The sequence below is a fragment of the Hypanus sabinus genome, unplaced genomic scaffold (assembly GCF_030144855.1).
Source record: "Hypanus sabinus isolate sHypSab1 unplaced genomic scaffold, sHypSab1.hap1 scaffold_1087, whole genome shotgun sequence".
In the NCBI taxonomy this organism is placed as follows: Eukaryota; Metazoa; Chordata; class Chondrichthyes; order Myliobatiformes; family Dasyatidae; genus Hypanus; species Hypanus sabinus.
This window is the reverse complement of record NW_026779144.1, coordinates 26,164-46,785: the sequence shown is the minus strand read 5'-3', so window position 1 is coordinate 46,785 and position 20,622 is coordinate 26,164. Positions and strand designations below refer to the sequence as shown.

Below are 20,622 nucleotides of genomic sequence, written 5' to 3'. Positions count from 1 at the left end.
ATGAAGACAAAGTCAGCCTGCTTTCTGAATATGGAAACCTGTTAGAATTCCTCGAGGAAATAACAAGGATGGGCAAAGGAGAGCCGGAGGATGTCATTTATTTCAGTTTAATAAAACATGCGAGAAGCTGCCTCAGATGAGGCTGCTTAACAAGAATAAAGTCCATGGTGTAACAGCAAATGTGCTGGATGGATAGAGGATTGGCTGATAGGCAGCGAGTGGGTAGAAAGGGGGCTTTTTGTGTTTGGCTGCCGGTGTCTAGTGGTGTTCCTCAGGGGTCAGCATTGACACCGCTACTCTTTATGTTGCTTGTCGATGATTTAGATGGGGGATTGACGGCTTTGTGGCAAAGTTTGCGAAATAATACCGTTGCAGCGGGAGAAATTGGTAGAATGGGCAAAAAAGTGGCAGATGGAATAGTGTTGGGAAATTTATGGTAATGCATCTTGGTAAAAGGCGGAGTAGAGCAGATTATTGTCTGAATGGGAAGAGAATTCAAACATCACAGGTACAAAACGTCTTCGGAGTCCTCGTGCCAGACTCGCAGAGGGTTAATTCACGGGCTGAGTCTGTGGTGAAGCAGGCAAATGAAATGTTGGCATTGATTTCAAGTGGAACAGAAGGTCAGAGCCCGGAGGTAACGCTGAACCTTCATGAGACATTAGTCAGGCCGCCCTTGGAGTATTGTCAACAGTTTCGGGCCCCACACCTCAGAGAGGGAGTGTGGTCTTGGGCTGAGTCACACACCTCAAGGAAAAGTTAATTATCAACATAATTTCCAAGAAAAACACATTCGTTTGAAACGGGTTGACCGGAGCGTGGGCCAGGCTGCAGTTACACTGAATTTCCATTCATGAGATCGACAGGCACAAGAGGGTTGATTAAAACGTTAACCCCGGCATAATTCCGAGCCATGGTTCTTCGTCACGGACTAGCTGAGCCAAATGACCCATTTCTATTCAGTAGTGTTCTCCGCCTGAATGATTAAAACTATTTAGCACGAAAGAAATGGGACAACAAGGAATGAGAAGTTTAAAGATAGGCTGGAAATGCGGAACACAACCGATGCCAGGATCTGCACCCACGCAGAACAGATAGGTTAACGATGAACGTCGATTCCAAGAAAATCAGGCACCGTTGAAGCAGTTTGCAGAAAGATGTGGGCATTTCGAGACATACACAATTCTAAAACAATAACCCGTCCCAATCTCATGGTGCATACTATTTATTATAAATTACTACAAATTGCACATTGCACATTTAGACGAAAACGTAACGTGAAGATTTTTACACCACAGTATGTGAAGGATCAGGGTAATAAAGTCAATTCAATTTAATTCTCGCCCTCCACAAGCCTATGACAACAAATGCCAGCCCTCACACACTTCATAAGATCAATGATTAATAATGACAAATACCAAGAAAGTTTTTAAAAATGTTATAAGTTTTCAACTTTACATCCTTGCTTTCATATCCTGGACATCTTGTCATGAATGCTAACATCACATTTGCCTTCATCCGCCTGCAAATTGACCTTTTGGGAATCCCGCAAAAGGACTCCAAAGTCCGCTTGCACCTCAGTATTTTGTTTAAAATATCTTCACTCCATTCAGAAAATCGTCAGCACAAGGGGACCGAATTTTCTCCAGTTGCGGCCAAACTCAATTTTTCTGAAGGAGCAACATTACTTTCTGACCTTTGAACTCAACGCATCGACTGATAAAGAGAAGGATCCGTTCTTAACCACACTGTCGGCAGCTGTCGGCTGTCTTTTAAGTTCTGCAAACACTGTCGGGAATGAGGACTTTAGCCCAGGTGAGCAATTAGCGGACTGGTCTTGTGCCAGAGCGTTGAGGTTCAGGAAAACTTCACCCACACAGATACGATATGCAGAAACAGACATTCCCAGAAAGACAAACGATTAATCAAACACGTGAATGAAGGTGTGGAGCATTCCAGTGTGGAGTGGTGCGATGACACTGAATTTCCACTGAACAGGTCGACAAAGACAAAACGGATAATTCCGCCGCTGCCCACGTACTGACGCTTTAACCCTATCTATGATCCCAAACACCACCACACAAAACAATTCTCAATTGCAAGCTCCAGTACGGCCAGCAAACCAGCGAACCAAATACCCTCTGACCCTCAGCAACACCCCACGGACTACAAAACCTCCCCGCGCCCCGTATCCTCCGACACGTAGACAATTCTAAAGCAATACCCCATCCCGATGTCTCACCCCACCCCCGCCTTGCATTCGCAAACCGCTGCCGACACCTGGCACAACTCATCCTCCTAATAAATCGGGAATGAACAAAGTTAGACACCGAGATCAGGAATGAATAAAGATAGATGCTGGAAAAGGCAGCTGGATTTGATCTGTGCAGTGAGATGGACTGAATCAAGACGGATAATTTCCCCACTGACCATCAGTGATACGCTTCACGCTATCTCGAGCACAAAATACTTACTGGGGAAAAAATGTCTATATATATATATACATGCCACAGACAGAGAGGAGATGGTGAACTCTGCTCAGCTGGAGGGATTTTTGAAAAGAAGATAGCGAAGGGGCAATAGGGGCATTCTGAGGGCCGCACATCGCGGGGTATAATTCAGATAACGGGAGTAGAATCATTTCATGTATGTATAAGGATTTGTCAAATGTTAACACACATTCGACTTCATACATTAAAACAAAATGGGAGAAGGGAGGAGGGATAATTATATCTGAGGAAGAATGGACAATAATATGGAGATATCAATGGAAGTGTATCAGTTCACAGAAATGGAGGGAGTTCGGATGGAAAAACTTGATATCTTATTTAATTAAGATATGTTATTACACATTCTCAGAACTCCCATTATGATTGTAACCTCCCTGTTTGCTGGAGAAATTGTGGAAATCAAAATGCAAATCATTATCATATTTTTTGGGACAGCCCTGATATCAAAGACTATTGGAGGGGAATACACAATGCCCTACAAGACATCTTTAATACCCTTAGAGAGTAAGACCATATATTTTGGGTATATACCTCAAGAATGTTTGAAAAGAGATAAATACCTAATGAATATCCTTTAGGTGGCTGGTAAAAAGACTCTTACTAGGAAATGGTTAGCACAGGAGAGCCTAACTTTAAATACATGGATGGAAATTACAATGGACATTTCCAAAATGAAGAAGATAACAGCACCTGTTAATTATAAGCTGGAACAATTTGATTCATACTGGGAAAAATGGTTTAACTACATAATGCCTCATAGGACTGATTTTATTCTCACACATTAATGAACATATTGTAAAAAAAAGATTATTCCATACTTGTATGAAGTTTTGTTTTCATTTTTCTAGTTTTTTTTCTTTCCACTCTTTTCCATAAGTGTATACCTCAGATAATACAATCTGGAGATTTGTGATATATATGATTATATTGTAGCGGTGTGCTACACGCAGCGCTAAAATTACGACACGGAGTCGGTAACTGCAGTCGAAGGAAAAACTTTATTCGAAAACTTCAGCCTCACTTTTAAGCCTCTGTCAACCGGCCCCCCATGGCGAAGAGGCTCCAAAGCTCTGTGCTCGCAAACCCCCGTAGGCTATCTAATTGTGAGTCGGTTCGGATACGCTAGGAAATGAGGCGCTACATAACCCCCCCCCCAGAACCGGCGATACACCCCCCAATGTCCACAGCCTGGGCCAGAACCTGCTTGGGAGGTCGGCCTCTGCGCCGAGGCGCCGGAAACTCGGCCGGTTGCGCCAGGTCCACATGGGCCGGCTTGAGGCGGTCCACCGTGAAAACCTCCTCCTTCCCCCCAACGTCCAGCACGAACGTGGACCCGTTGTTCCGGAGCACCGTAAACGGCCCCTCGTATGGCCGCTGCAGCGGTGGCCGATGCCCGCCCCTTCGTACAAACACAAACTTACAGTTCCGTAGGTCTTTGGGTACGCAGGTCGGGTGCCGCCCATGCTGTGAAGTGGGTATGGGGGCCAGGTTACCGAGCTTCTCGCGAAGTCTGCCCAGGGCTGCAGCGGGTTCTTCCTCTTGCCCCCTCGGGGCTGGTAGGAACTCCCCGGGGACGGCCAGGGGCGCGCCGTATACCAACTCGGCCGACGAGGCGTGCAGGTCGTCCTTGGGCGCTGTGCGGATGCCAAGAAGGACCCAGGGAAGCTCGTCCGCCCAGTTGGCTCCTCTCAGGCGGGCCATGAGGGCCGACTTCCGTTGACGGTGGAAACGCTCCACTAGCCCGTTCGACTGTGGGTGGTAGGCAGTGGTGTGGTGCAGCTGAGTCCCCAAAAGGCTGGCCATAGCTGACCACAGGCTGGAGGTGAACTGGGCGCCTCTGTCGGAGGTAATGTGGGCTGGTACACCAAAGCGGGATATCCAGGTGGCGATCAGGGCTCGGGCGCAAGATTCGGAGGTGGTGTCGGTGAGCGGGACCGCCTCTGGCCATCTTGTGAACCGGTCCACGATAGTCAGGAGGTAACGCGCTCCGCGCGACACTGGCAGGGGGCCCACGATATCCACATGAATGTGGTCGAAACGCCGGTGGGCGGGATGGAACTGCTGCGGTGGGGCTTTGGTGTGCCGCTGAACCTTGGCCGTCTGGCAGTGCATGCACGTCCTGGCCCATTCACTGACCTGTTTGCGGAGTCCGTGCCAAACGAACCTGCTGGAAACCATCCGGACAGTTGTCCGGATGGAGGGATGCGCCAAGTTATGAATGGAGTCGAAAACACGTCGCCGCCAGGCTGCGGGGACGACCGGACGGGGCTGGCTGGTGGCGACGTCACAGAGTAGGGTCCTCTCACCTGGGCCCACGGGGAGGTCCTGGAGCTGCAAACCAGAGACTGCAGTCCTGTAACTCGGAATCTCCTCATCTACCTGCTGTGCCTCTGCCAGTGCCTCAAAGTCTACCCCTTGGGAAAGGGCATGAACGGTAGGGCGAGAGAGCGCATCCGCCACGACATTGCCCTTACCCGAGACGTGCCGGACATCCGTTGTGTATTCAGAGATGTAGGACAGGTGGCGTTGCTGGCGGGATGACCAGGGGTCGGATGCTTTCGTAAACGCAAAGGTAAGCGGTTTGTGGTCCGTGAATGCGGTGAAGGGCCGACCTTCTAGGAAGTACCTGAAATGCCGGATTGCCAGGTAGAGCGCCAACAGTTCCCGGTCAAAAGCACTGTACTTGAGCTCGGGTGGCCGCAGGTGTTTGCTGAAAAACGCCAGGGGTTGCCAGCGACCTGCGATGAGCTGCTCCAGCACCCCACCGACTGCCGTGTTTGATGCGTCCACTGTGAGGGCGGTAGGGGTGTCCATTCTGGGATGTACTAGCATTGCGGCGTCAGCCAAAGCTTCCTTCGTTTGAACGAAAGCGGCGGCGGACTCCTCGTCCCAGGTAATGTCCTTGCTCGGACCCGACATCAGGGCGAACAGGGGGCGCATGATCCGGGCAGCTGAAGGGAGGAAGCGGCGGTAGAAATTGACCATACCTACGAATTCCTGAAGGCCTTTGATCGTGGTGGGTCGGGGGAAGTGGCGGACCGCATCTACCTTAGCGGGCAGAGGGGTTGCCCCGTCTTTAGTAATCCTGTGGCCCAGGAAGTCAATGGTATCAAGTCCGAACTGGCATTTGGCAGGGTTGATTGTAAGACCGTACTCACTCAGTCGGGCGCAGAGTTGACGGAGGTGGGACAGATGCTCCTGACGACTGCCGCTGGCTATGAGGATGTCATCCAAATAGATGAACGCGAAGTCCAGGTCCCGTCCCACCGCGTCCATTAACCGCTGGAACGTCTGTGCGACATTCTTCAGGCCGAACGGCATGCGGAAGAACTCGAAGAGGCCAAACGGGGTGATGAGAGCCGTTTTGGGGACGTCGTCAGGATGCATCGGGATTTGATGGTACCCTCGGACAAGGTCGACCTTGGAGAAGATCCGGGCGCCGTGCAGGTTTGCCGCAAAGTCCTGAATGTGCGGCACAGGGTAGCGGTCCGGTGTGGTAGCCTCGTTCAGCCTGCGGTAGTCGCCGCACGGTCTCCAGCCCCCCGTCGCTTTGGGCACCATGTGCAGGGGGGAAGCCCAGGGGCTGTCGGACCGCCGGATGATCCCCAATTCCTCCATTCTCTGGAACTCCTCCTTCGCCAGTCGGAGCTTGTCCGGGGGAAGCCGCCGAGCACGGGCATGGAGGGGTGGTCCCTGTGTCGGGATGTGGTGCTGTACGCCGTGCCTGGGCATGGCTGCTGTGAACTGCGGTGCCAGAACCGATGGGAACTCCGCCAGGACCCTGGTGAAGTCGTTGTCGGACAGCGTGATGGAGCCGAGGTGAGGGGCTGGCAACTGGGCCGCGCCCAGGGAGAACGTCTGAAAGGTCTCGGCGTGGACCAGTCTCTTCCTGGGCAGGTCAACCAGTAGGCTGTGAGCCCGCAAAAAATCCGCACCCAGAAGCGGTTGGGCTACGGCGGCCAGTGTGAAGTCCCACGTGAACTGGCTGGGGCCGAACAGTAGCTGCACCTGACGGGTGCCATAGGTCCTTACTGTGCTGCCATTCACGGCCCTCAGGGGGGGACCCGGTGCCCTGCTGCGGGTGTCGTAACTCGTCGGAGGTAAAACGCTGATCTCAGCCCCAGTATCGACCAAAAACCGGCGTCCCGACCTTCTATCCCACACATACAGGAGGCTATCCCGATGGCCAGCCGCCGTAGCCATCAGCGGCGGCTGGCCCTGGCGTTTCCCGGGAACTTGCAGGGCGGGCGGCAACGGCGGGCTGCTGCGCCCCACCGCTGGTGGTTGAAGCACCAGTGTTCATTGGGCCGGGGGTTAGTGGGCTCTGCGGCCGGGCCTGGACTGGTTTGCTGCTGGGAGCGTGGCTGGGAGATCTGTGCGATGGACGCCCCGCTCACCTTTTTGGCGTTCCACAGCAAGTCCGCCCGGGCTGCCACCTTCCGGGGGTCACTGAAATCCGCGTCGGACAGCAGCAGGCGTATGTCCTCGGGCAGCTGCTCCAGGAATGCTTGCTCAAACATGAGGCCTGTGTGTCCCTCGGCCAGAGACAACATCTCATTCATTAAAGCCGATGGAGGTCTGTCGCCCAAGCCATCCAGGTGCAGTAAACGGGCAGCCCGCTCGCGCCGTGAGAGTCCGAAAGTCCTGAGGAGCAGGGCTTTGAATTCCGTGTACTTGCCGTCTGCCGGGGGCGACTGTACGAACTCCGCGACCTGGGCAGCTGTGTCCTGGTCGAGGGAGCCCACCACGTAGTAGTAGCGGGTGTCTTCTGAGGTGATCCGGCGAACGTGGAATTGGGCTTCGGCTTGCTGGAACCATAGGTCCGGGCGCTGTGTCCAGAAACCCGGCAGTTTCAACGAAACCGCATGAACAGAGGCGGCGTCGGTCATTTCTGGTCCAAAAATCGTTTGGACCGTCGGGGTCACCAATTGTAGCGGTGTGCTACACGCAGCGCTAAAATTACGACACGGAGTCGGTAACTGCAGTCGAAGGAAAAACTTTATTCGAAAACTTCAGCCTCACTTTTAAGCCTCTGTCAACCGGCCCCCCATGGCGAAGAGGCTCCAAAGCTCTGTGCTCGCAAACCCCCGTAGGCTATCTAATTCTGAGTCGGTTCGGATACGCTAGGAAATGAGGCGCTACAATATGATATATATGTACAATGTCTGAAATATATCTTATGGACATCTTGATGAACTTCAATAAAAAAATAAATTACAATAGAAAAGAAAGAGATTTGGATTAAAAGCATCATCTGCCGTTAGAATACACTTTGGCATGGTCGGTTAGGGTGACTGTGACAATCTAAGGACTTGAAACGGGCGATAATAATTGTCTTCCTCATTTGAAATAACCTGTGAGAATCGGTGGTTTTCACAACTTCTTTACTACACAACCAACACGGGTTCAACTCCGACCGCTGATTGCAAGGAGCATGTACGTTCCCCGGCGACCGCGTCGTTCTCCCAACGGTTGGTAGGTTACTAGAACATAAAACATAGAATAGTACAGCACATTACAGACCCTTCGGCCCACAGTGTTGTGCCGACCCTCAAACCCTGCCTCCCATATAACCACCCCCCACCTTAAATTCCTCCATATACCTGTCTAGTATTCTCTTAAACTTCACTCGTGTATCTGCCTCCACCACTGACTCAGGCAGTGCACTTCACGCACCAAACACACACTGAGTGAAAAACATGCCTCTAATATCCCCCTTGAACTTCCCTCCCCTTACCTTAAAGCCATATTCTCTTGTACTGAGCAGTGGTGCCCTGGGGAAGAGGCGCTGGCTGTCCACTCTGTCTCTTCCTCGTAATATCTTCTACACCTCTGTCATGTCTCCGCTCATCCGCCTTCTCTCCAAAGAATAAAGTCCTAGCTCCCTTCATCTCTGATCATAATCCATACACCAAACAAGGCAGCATCTTGTTAAATCTCCTCTGTCCCCTTTCCAATGCTTCCGCATCCTTCCTATAGCGAGGCAATCAGAACTTGAAACAGTACTCCAAGTGTAGCCTAACCAGAGTTTAAGACAGCTGCATCATTACACCGCGTCATCTAAACTCTATCCCTCGACTTATGAAAGCTAACACCCCATAAGCTTTCTTAACTACTCTATCTACCTGTGAGGCAACTTTCAGCGATCTGTGGACATGTACCCCCAGATCCCTCTGCTCCTCCAAACTACCAAGTATCCTGACATTTTTTTTTTTACTCTGCCTTGGAGTTTGTCCTTCCAAAGTGTACCACCTCACACTTTCCGGGTTGAACTGCATCTGCCACTTCTCAGCCCACTTCTGCATCCTATCAATGTCTCTCTGCAATCTTCGACAATCCTCTACACTGTCTACAACAACAACAACATTTGTGCCGTCTGCAAATTGCCAGCCCACCCTTCTACCCCCACATCCAGGTCGTTAATAAAAATCAAAAAAGTAGAGGTCCCAGAACAGATCCTTGCGGGACACCACTGAATCCACCCGGCCAAACTTCCCTGGATCCCATGGCCTTCTGACTTTCTGAATAAGCCTCACGAGTGGAACCTTGTCAAATTCCTTATTAAAATCCAAATAGATCACATCCACTGCACTATCCTCATCTTTATGCCTGGTCACCTCCTCAAAGAACTCTATCAGGCTTGTTCGACACGATCTGCCCTTCACAAAGCCATGCTGACTGTCCCTGATCAGACCATGATACTCTAAATGCCCATAGATCCTATCTGAGTACGAGATCTCGGTAAACGTAATAAAAGTAGTTAAAAATAAGATCGAATTAAAACAATAACCAAATCTGTGAAACGTACTAAGAGCTCCCACCTGAATAAATCATTTTCATTTTTAGAATCTTTTCATTGGTACATGATCTTCTACAGCTGTAAAATGTTACAAAACATCAACAGTTTAATATGTAGACAATTAATAAAGCTGAAGAAAAAGAAAATCTGATCGTAGTACATAAAAATGGAATATATATTTTTCGGAAAAAGATTGAAAAAAAGAACCCCGTCTAACCATCGTCTCAGTTTTATAAAAATTAATGAAAGCATCAGACAGAAATGCCGCCATTGTAAGGTTATTAAGAATAGGCTGAAATGCAGAGAATTCCTGAGGGTGAGTGAAAACCGGGAATATGTAATTTGGAGATAAGACCGTGAGGTCAGTTTCATCAACAGTGGGCAGATGAAGAGGCGAGTACAGACGTTTACTGATCGGTTGGGAAAGGAGCGCAAAAGCCCGCGACGCGCTGCAGAACCAACAGCATTGAGCCAGTACAGAGCCCAGAGAGCAGGTCGCTGCATTCACCGAACGAGCAAAAGACAAACATTATGATTACAATTCAATCGAAGTGAACTGTGCGGAGCTCCGAAGCAAACTGAATGATTGTGAAAAGAAAACTGAGCAGGAACTTCAAAGGGGCGGGGTCCTGCCGGTGACGCTTATAGTGACGCCACTTTGAAGCTCTCGCCTGGGAATCACCCGACCCCGCCCCCTCCACCGCACCGTCGCCGGTCCCGTCCGAAATTCCGAATTATTTCAGCCCACACTTGGGCAGTCTCCCGAGACAGTGACACCATCCGAACTCAGAGGAATTGCAGTCCAGACATGACGTGGGCACTACAGCGACCCCTAGCGCGTCAGGTGAGGAGGACAGCGATAATACAATAAGACTAACAAACGTGACACAGCTTGCTTGAATACAGACCAAGAGAGAGAACACGCCCAGGATTGAAGGTGAAACTATTGTCAATCAATGTATTAACAAACTAACACCAGTGGTGGCAGTTCTAACAGCAATTGGCTAGATGATTGGCAATCTCCTGAGAGACTTTCAGTGCTCAGCCGACTCTGTGGCTGTAAATGAAGAACTGAAAGTGTTTCAAACATCAACACCGTCATTGTCTGCACCTGAATTAAGATTCGCTGCTACAAATAAACTATTTATCCGTGATGTTAACGATAAACACATGATGGAAGTCACACAGGAAAATATAGTCTAAGACCCTGTGTCCATGCATGTTGCAGAAATCTACAGTCTGACACAATATCACTTGCTCTCTCCCTGAACGAACAGTAGGGGGCAGCATCAACCCGTCCTTTGACGGCGCATCTCAGATTCTCCCGGGGTTGCGGACCAAACCTATGGCAGTTTCTTCTTCTGCCAGAGATTTGATTCTGCAAAGCTGATGGTCCCTCAATGATTGGAAAGGCAATTCCGATGGCTGGAGTGGGCTGTTGTTCCCGGACGTGAAATACTGACATCGGGAAGCATGGTTCCCGTTACCTCAGCGCAACGGGCAGAACTAAAGACTCGGCCGGAACCCCAATCAAGAACGGCCAAGCGGAACAAGAACTCATAAGTGATACAAAACTGCCGTCAGAAATTGACAGTCAAAAGCCACTCCAAAAAGAATAATGCGGGGTGGCGTGGGAATGCCTCCGCGGGTGAGGGTGAGGAACGTGTAGCACGGGGAGGGGTAAACGATGGTAGGGTCCTCATTATTAACTGTATGTTAACTGCATATATAAAATGGCTTCTCTGCAGGGTTATAATAAAGTGTTTTTTTTTGTGGGTAACTGCTGAGGTAATGCTCTGTTTAGTTGGAATGCTTGGGTTATATTTCTTGATAATAGGGCAACGAACCGACGGTAACAAAGTTGTTCCATTGCCAACACCCCATAAGCTTTCTTAACTACCCTGTCTACCTGGGAGGTAACTTTCAGGGATCTGCGGACATGTCCCCTGCCGCTTCTCCACACTACCTGGTAGCCCGCCATTTACTTTGCACTCTGCCTTGGAGTTTGTCCTTCCGAAGTGCACACCTCACACTTCCCCGGGTTGAACTCGGGTCCCCCTTTGATCAGCAACTGTTGGTGAAGCTGCGTGCGAGGATTCGCAGGACAGCGGGAAGATCGACGACACCTGTTTACTGGCGTTCCCCCTGCCGTGGGTTTCGCCTTGGATTACAAATATCTCCCTCAACACAACAGAATCAGCTCTGCATTGGAACTGAACCGAACTTTCTAACATCCCACCGTCAGACTGTAACTATTACCAGCTGAGCTTGTCTTTGTTTGGCGAACTTTATCTGTACTCCTATGGCCGCATAATGCTGCTAACCTTTGATTACCTGGTTAATTTACTATATTTAGCAGTTACTAATAAAATAGTGACTGTTAATCGCAAAATAAAGTGCGTCCAATTGCTGCTGATAGTTTTACAGGGTTGCGAGCATGTAACAGGTACTCTCCCCCGGGTTGCGTGTACCTAACACCACGCAAACGACCGCCGCCGCGCTTGGCACAGCCTTCCTTTAACTTGTTCCAGCTAACCAATCCCAGAGGCCGGCTGGTCGGTGGTCGGAGCTCTTCTTCGTGAATTGCCCCGAAAATCTGCCTTTGAAAATCTCGATCGCCGCCCCGATTGAAAAGTGTCCCTCTTACGCGCTCCCTGCCGCAGATTGTACAACACGAACCGCTCTCTCCACTCGCCCCCTCTAACCACTGTCTCCGACCTCTCCTCCCGCAAACCCCTCCCCTCGTCCCTAACGCACACCCTCCTCCAACGAACCCCGCCCTCTATTTCCTCTCATCCCGCCCACCTCACACACCCCGCCCTCTCATCCCACTGACACCATCCACACCTCGCAGTGATTCCCCTCCACACGCCACCTCGAACCGCGCCCCCTCCCCTTGTCTCCGTGACCGCCTGCCTCCGATTGGATCTCCGTCAGACTGTAGTTCAGCGGCCCGCGGACTTCCGAAATTATACACTCCCCCTCCGACATCCGCACTAGCTGCCCCGCAGCGTTGCCCCCGCCCCCAGCATCCGAAAGAGGGGATGGTTATAGACGACCAGACGACCAATCGGATCAACGTGTTTTATTAGCGAAAAGCTTGTGCGTCGAACAGCTGACGGTTCAGGTGGCCTCAGCGAGCTGGAGAGGTGGGTCTGCTGGTATTCCGGGAGCGCGGGACGTGTCGGTGAGTTGGCGGGGGGGGGGAGGTGGGTGTGTGTCTGGGATCTGTGGACAGGAAGAACCAAACCCCGCATTAAACTGTGGGTAGCTGAAGGGTGTCCCAACTACCCCGTGTGACGAGCTTTGTATGGAGGGAGGGGAATATTCCCGAGGGGTGGGCCGCAAGCACAGCGAGGGGTTGGCATCGGTCAGGAAACTCTCGTTTCTCAGACCAAGGGTTCCAGCGGAGCGCAGTTACTGAAGTTTTCCTGGATCGCCACCAGAACTGGCAGTTTGTTACTGGGTACGAACACCTCCATGTGGACGAAGTTGTTGGGGTTTCCAATATCGACCTGTGGGCAGGGTCACTCGGTTAGTCATGGGAGTCCCGTCCGCTAACCCCCTTCCCACTGCCACCTCCGTGACCCGCGCTCTCGCGAGACTTCCCTCCACACCCCCGCTACTTCATACCTCGCTGCTCCCCTCCCCGACTCCTTCAAGCCCTCCTCCACTACACACCTCCCCGACTCCATCACCGCTTCCTCCCCTACACCCCTCCCCGTCTCTATCACCCCTCCCTACCCTACACTACCGCCCCGTTTTAATCGTCCCTTCCTCCTCCACATCCCTCACCGTCTTTGATAATCCTAACCTCCCTTACACCTCCCCCCGTCTCCGTCACCCCCTCCCTCCCATAAACCCCTCTCCGACACCGACACACGCTCCGTCCCCTGCACTTCTCCCCGTCTCTGACCCATCCCGTCCACTTCATTGTCATCCCGTCTCTCCCCTCTAACCCTCCCGGTCTCCGTCACCCCCTCCCTCCCCTAAACCACTGCTCGTCTCCGTCACCTCCTACCTCCCCTGAACCACTGCTCGTCTCCGTCATCCCCTCCCTCCCCTAAACCCCTCTCCGACACCCTCACACGCTCCGTCCCCTGCACTTCTCCCCGTCTCTGACCCACCCCGTCCACTTCACTGTCATACCCCTCTCTCCCCTCTAACCCTCCCGGTCTCCGTCACCTCCTACCTCCCCTGAACCTCTCCTCGTCTCGTCACCCACTCCAGCTCCTACATCTCCTGAAATCTCCGTCATGCACTCGCTCCACTACGTCCGTCCCCATCTCCATCTTACTCTCATTCCCCAACCCCATCTACGTCCCTGGCAGACCTCCTGGTCTCCATTCCCCTCCCACACCCTCCTGGTCTCCATTCCCTTCCCACCCATCCCCGTCTCCATTCCCCTCCCACACCCTCCTGGTCTCCATTCCCTTCCCACCCATCCCGGTCTCTATTCCCCTCCCACCGTCTCCCGGTCTCCTTTCCCCTCACACCCTCTACCAGTCTCCTTTCCCCTCCCACCCTCTCCCGGTCTCCATTCCCCTCCCACTGTCTCCCGGTCTGCTTTCCCCTCCCACACCCTCCCGGTCTCCTTTCCCCTCCCAGCCTCTCCCGGACTCCATTCCCCTCCCACACTCTCCCGGTCTCCATTCCCCTCCCAACCTCTCCCGGTCTCCTTTCCCCTCCCACCCCCTCCCGGTCTCCTTTCCCCTCCCACCCTCTCCCGGTCTCTATTCCCCTCCCACCGTCTCCCGGTCTCCTTTCCCCTCACACCCTCTCCCAGTCTCCATTCCCCTCCCACCCTCTCCCGGTCAGCATTCCCCTCCCACCCTCTCCTGGTCTCCTTTCCCCTCCCAACCCCTCCCGGTCTCCATTCCCCTCCCACCCTCTCCCGGTATCCATTCCCCTCCCACCCCCTCCCGGTCTCCATTCCCCTCCCACCCTCTCCCGGTCTCCTTTCCCCTCCCACCCTCTTCTGGTCTCCATTCCCCTCCCACCCTCTCCCGGTCTCCTTTCCCCTCCCACCCCCTCCCGGTCTCCATTCTCCTCCCACCCTCTCCCGGTCTCCATTCCCCTCCCACCCCCTCCCGGTCTCCATTCCCCTCCCACCCCCTCCAGGTCTCCATTCCCCTCCCACCCCCTCCCGGTCTCCATTCCCCTCCCACCCCCTCCCGGTCTCCTTTCCCCTCCCACCCCCTCCCGGTCTCCATTCCCCTCCCACCCTCTCCCGGTCTCCTTTCCCCTCCAACCCACTCCGGTCTCCATTCCCCTCCCACCCTCTCCCGGTCTCCTTTCCCCTCCCACCCCCTCCCGGTCTCCATTCCCCTCCCACCCTCTCCCGGTCTTCATTCCCCTCTCACCCCCTCCCGGTCTCCATTCCCCTCCCACCCTCTCCCGGTCTCCATCCCCCTCCGACCCTCTCCCGGTCTCCTTTCCCTTCCCACCCCCTCCCGGTCTCCATTCCCCTCCCACCCTCTCCCGGTCTCCATTCCCCTCCCACCCTCTCCCGATCTCCATTCCCCTCCCACCCTCTCCCGGTCTCCTTTCCCCTCCCACCCTCTCCCGGTCTCCATTCCCCTCCCACCCTCTCCCGGTCTCCTTTCCCTTCCCACCCCCTCCCGGTCTCCATTCCCCTCCCACCCACTCCCGGTCTCCTTTCCCCTCCCACCCTCTCCCGGTCTCCATTCCCCTCCCACCCCTGCTCCCTTCCGGCTTCTGTGTGAATACTCGACCTTGATCAGCAGAAGTTTCCCCAGCATGATGGTCTGGTCCTGCTCACGGTACGTTTTCGCGACGAATATCTGCTCTAAGGCGTGGATGTGACTCTCCGCGTCGGATTTCACCTGGACAGGAACAACACAAACTTCTGTATCTCCCGGGGAGGACAGAGCGGGACGAGGAAGGGTGTCCGGAAGCGAGTGGCGGTACCATTTCTTTTTTACTTCTCCCCACTCCATTTCTCCGCTTTTCCTCGTTCCGTCTCTCGCCTTTCCCCACCTCGTACCCGTACTCCCCACTCTTCCTCGTCTCTCTCTGATCTATCATTTTATCCTCACTCCATCTCCCTCTTCCCCCTCTCAGCCTCCCCTGCTCTCTCACCCCCCTCACCGTCTCTCTCTTCCTCCTCTCTCCACCTCCCCTGCTCTATCACCCCCCTCACCGTCTCCCTTTTCCCTCTCTCTTCGATTCCGCTGCACTCTCACCCCCTCACCGTCTCCCTCTTCCCCCTCTCTTCGATTTCCCTGCTCTCTCACCCCCCTCACCGTCTCCCTCTTCCCCCTCTCTTCGATTTCCCTGCTCTCTCACCCCGCTTCAACGTCTCTCTCTCCTACCGCTCTCTCCCCCACCCCTGCTCTTTCCCCCTCTTTCTGTGTGCCTCTATAATCTTTACCCTGGCCAGGCTTTTCTACATCTCTGTCGCTTCGTCACTAATCTTTCTCCTGCCCTGTCCTTCGCCTCACTCTCTGCTCCCTCATTCCACATTCCCTGCTCGTTCTCATACTTTTCCCGTCTCACTCTCACTCTTCTCCCTCTCCCCGTCTGTATCCCTCTACAATCTCTCCAATTCCCCTGCTGGAACTCTCACCTTTCATCCGTGTCTCTACCTTCTTTCTCTCCCTCTCACTCTCCCTCTCTCGCTCGCGCACTCTACTTCTCGCTCTTTCCTTCTCTCTCCCTCTCCGTGCTCGAAAATTCCTCTGCCCTCCTTCCCCTATCTCGCCTGGAGATATATATATATCACTATTTTATTCACTTTCTCACCCCGCCTCTCTCTTCCTTCCCCCCGAGGAGGGCAGTTTAAGGGGTGTGGGAGTGGGGAGGACTGCGCTCCTGGTTCTGGAAGAGTTTGGAACAAACCTCATCTGCGACCTTATGGACCTCTGTCGTGGCCGGCTGTTCTTTTGTCCACACTGGTGCCATCTCTCTCTCTCTGTTGTACTTGTTCGTTCGCTGACACTCTCTCTCTCTCTCTCTCGCCACTTGTCACGGCCGCTTTTAAAGATCTGGCCCCTCCCCCACCCCTCCGACATGCCCCTCCTCCCTCTCAGCTATTCCCCCGCCCCGTTTTGCCCTCTCTCGGGCTCTTGCCCTCCGCTTGGGGCATGGAACCTGACCCCGGCCCCTTACGGATGTGACCTACTTACGGGAAAGGTGCACAGAGCATAGGGAACATTCACAGAGATGCTCCTGGGTCTGCGGGGCCTCTGGTTTCAGGAAACATTGAATGGGACAGGATTCTAATGAACGTAGAAGATTGAGAGGGGATTTGATGGAGGTTCACTGGCTTTATCCGCTGTGGTTGGGTGGGACTGCAAACAGTGATCAAAGGTTAAGGGTGAAAGGTGAGAAGTTTAAGGGAATTATGAGGGGGAACGCCTTCACTCAGAAGGTCGGGAGAGTGTGGAATGATCTGCGAGCACGACTGGTCCGTGCGAGCTCGATTCCAAAGTTTAGGCGATGTTTGCACGGGTACACGGATAGGGGGCTTCTGGGGGTCTATGATCCAGCTGCAGCGGGCTGGGATAATGCAGCTAAAATGGTTTCCGCATGGGCTAGATGGGCCGAAGGGCGCCCCTGTAAGTCGTGTTTCTCTGTGACTCTATGAGTAGAGTTCCAGAGCCACCAAGCGCCTCTCCTCTGCAAACTTTGCATCAAAGCCATCGATCCCATCATCCAAATCACTGGCATTATGACGTGAAACAAATCGGTCCCAACAGAGACCCCCCTGGAACAACCCGAGTCACCGGCAGCCAACCAGAAGAAGTTCCCTTTCTCCCCCACACTCTGCCTCCTGCCAATCAGCCAGTATTTGTCCCGTGCCGGTACCTTTCCTGTAAAACCACCGGGTCTTAACTTGTTATGCAGCCTCCTGTGCGGCACCTTGTCAAGGGCCTTCTGAAAATTCAACCACACAACATCCGCCGACTCCCCAGTGTCTATCATGCTTGTTATTTCTTCAAATAATTCCAAAAGATACGTCAGGCAGGGTTTTCCCTCGAGGAAACCATGCTGACAGAGACCTATTATATCACGCGCCCCCAAGTACACGGAGACCAGCTACTCCGAAACCACCTACTTAACAACGGAGTCATAGAACATAGAACACAGAATAGTACAGCACATTACAATGGTGCCCACTCTCAAACCCTGCCTCCCATATAACCAACCGCCTTAAATTCTTCCAGATACCTGTCCAGTAGTCTCTTAAACTTCACTAGTGTATCTGCCTCCACCACTGACTCAAGCAGTGCATTCCACGCACCAACCACTCTCTGAGTGAAAAACCTTCCTCTAATATCCCCCTTGAAATTCCCTCCCCTTACCTTAAAGCCACGTCCTCTTGTACTGAGCAGTGGTGCCCTGGGGAAGAGGCGCCGGCTGTCCACTCTGTGTATTCCTCATAATATCTTGTACACCTCTATCATGTCTCCTCTCATCCTCCTTCTCTCCAAAGAGTAAAGCGGTAGTGAGGCGACCAGAACTGGACACAGTACTCCACGTGTGGCCTAACCATAGTTTTATGGAGCTGCAATATTACAGCGCGTCTCTTAAACTCTATCCCTTGACTTATGAAAGCTAACACCCCATCAGCTTTCTTAACAGGTCCTTCGGCCCACAATGTTGTGCCGACCCTCAAACCCTGCCTCCCATATAAACCCTCACCTTAAGTTCCTCCAGATACCTGTCCAGTAGTCCAAACACTGAGGTCAAACTAAATAGCCTGTAATTTTCTTTCTTCAATATCACCAAAGTGTGCTCACCGAAGGAGGGTGCAGAGGGTGTAGATAGATGCCTGAAGGTTTTTATTCTCCACTCGGTGTGGGTCAGCCCAGAAGCAGAGGAAAGGGCTAAAGGGGAAGATTGGAAGATATACGGGCAACGTGACGTGGGAATTCCCCATTAAAAGGGCAGGACGGGCTGCCGGGGCGAAGTGGTGACTCTGGGCTCGGTGTCGATCGTTCACGGACACGGATGGTTCAGCCGAAGAATCTTTGATATCCTTTTTTTTAATAAAAAAAAAGGTAACCGAAACTGAAACTAGGAATACGTTGGTTCATCACAAGCTGGAATGCAGAACACGATATCTGCCAGAAAGATAAGTGCAGGTGAAACAGTTTGAAGAAGTTGCGGGTCATTCCACAGTGGGATGCTAAAGGGGGCACTGAATTTCCGTTTTACAGACCGACAAACACAAGGCGGATAATTTTACCACTGACCACCTATTAACGCCGCCACTCTATCATAGCCCCAAACCGAACTACACATCGACAATTCCCAACCTCATGCCCCTACACCGCCCCCCACCCCAATTCCGGGCAACGCACCCGGTTATACTGAACTTCCCCGCCCCTGACCCTCAGCAACACCGAATGATCTTCAGGACCCTGACCCACTCCGCAAATGTTCCAACACATATGTAATTCCAACACAAAGCCAGACCCGATCCCTCCCCCACCCTCGCCTTGTACACACAAGCCTATGACGGCACCTGGCACCCCGCACACTCTTAATCTTTTTAAGAATTAATGAGGAGAGGTCACAGGAAAGGCAAATGGGTTTGAACTATGTACTCAGATCGACACGCACGCGAGGGCTAATTTCCCCCACTGACCAGGAAACAGAAATGTCCAGAATTGACCCAGTGTACAAAAATGCGTATGGAAAAAGATCCACACACAACGGGTAGTGCGGAGCGTTACATTCTGCGTAGCGGGAATGATATTCCGAAGGAACATTTCATTCCGTGCACCGGAGATCGCGGCGTAATAAGGCAATTGGCAAGGGACAAGAAGGAGAAGTTCGGTTCAAAGTTCAAAGTACATTTTGGTATCAGAGTGCATACATGACATCACAGGCAAGCTTAAGATTCTCTCCTCTTGGGCATATAACCATATAACAATTACAGCTCAGAAACAAGCCATCTCGGCCCTTCTAGTCCGTGCCGCATTAGCTTGCTCTCACCTAGTCCCACCGACCTGCACTCAGACAATAACATCCATTCCTTTCCTGTCCATATGCCTATCCAATTTTACTTAAAATGACAATACCGAACCTGCCTCTACCACTTCTACTGGAAGCTCATTCCACACAGCTACCAATCTCTGAGTTAAGAATTCACCCCTCATGTTACCCTTAAATTTTTGCCCCCTGAGTCTCAATTCATGCCTTCTTCTTTGAATCTCCCCTACTCTCAATGGAAAAACCCTATCCACGTCAACTCTATCTATCCACCTCATTATTTTAAATACCTCTATTAAGTCCCCCCTCAACCTTCTACGCTCCAAAGAATAAAGACCTAACTTGTTCAACCTTTCCCTGTAACTTAGGTGCTGAAACCCAGGTAACGTTTAGTAAATCCTCTCTGTACTCTCTCTATTCTGTCGACATCTTTCCCATAATTCGGTGACCAGAACTGTACGCAATACTCCAAATTCGGCCTCACCAATGCCATGTACAATTTTAACATGCTGAGCCAATCTATAGAACAGTGACTGTAAACACATCAACGACCAACAAACTATGGAGGCGTAAAGATAAATTAATAGCAAAATATTACCAACAGGAAATAACGAGGTAAAGAGTTCAAATTGTCTGCTCATTGGTTATGGGAAGAGCAGGAAGAGAATATGCGTCGTTATTCCATTTTGTTCAAGCGTCCGAGGGTTGAGGGTTAGTAACCATTCTTGACCCCGGCGCTCCGAGCCCTGAGACACTCGTGCCTTCTCCCTGATGGCAGCAGCGAGCAAAGAGCGTGTCCTGGCTGGTGAGCGCGTTTGCTGATGGTTGCCACCTCTCCAGGGCAACGTTTCAAATAATGTTCTCAGTGAATGGGGGGGGGGGCTTTTCCCGTGATTTACTGGGACAAATCCACTGTCTTTTGCAGGGGTTTCCGGTCAAAGGCATTGGTTTCCCCACACCAGGCCGGAATGCAGCCAGTCAGCACCTTCCTGCCGCACCCCTGCGGATATTTGCCAAGGTTTTCGATGACATGCCGAATCTCCACAGACCCCTGAGGAAGAGGAGGCGCCGCTGTGCTCACCTTGTAACTATATTTATAGATTTGGTCCAGTTGGCGCGTGGCCGAGTGGGAAGGTCACTGGTTCGAGCCTCAGCCGAGCCGGCGTGTTTGTGTCCTTGAGCAAGGGTTAACAACACATTGCTCCGCCACGACACCGGTGCCAAGCTGTATGGGTCCTAGTTCCCTTCCCTTAGACAACATCAGTGGCGTGGAGAGGGGAAGGCTTGCAGCTTGTGCAGCTGCCTGTCTCCCATACAACCCTGCCCTGGCGAGGAAACTCTAGGCGCAGA

At 52.3% G+C, this 20,622-nt stretch overlaps 1 long non-coding RNA gene across 1 annotated transcript; it reads right to left on the bottom strand.

Annotated features, from left to right (window-relative positions):
• Positions 1-12,407: 12,407 nt before the first annotated feature.
• Positions 12,408-16,212, bottom strand: LOC132386276 (uncharacterized). Its single transcript, XR_009509447.1, has 3 exons — positions 16,171-16,212; positions 15,045-15,155; positions 12,408-12,824 (listed from the first exon to the last, which is right to left on the bottom strand). It is a non-coding gene; the product is annotated as an uncharacterized LOC132386276 (long non-coding RNA).
• Positions 16,213-20,622: the final 4,410 nt, after the last annotated feature.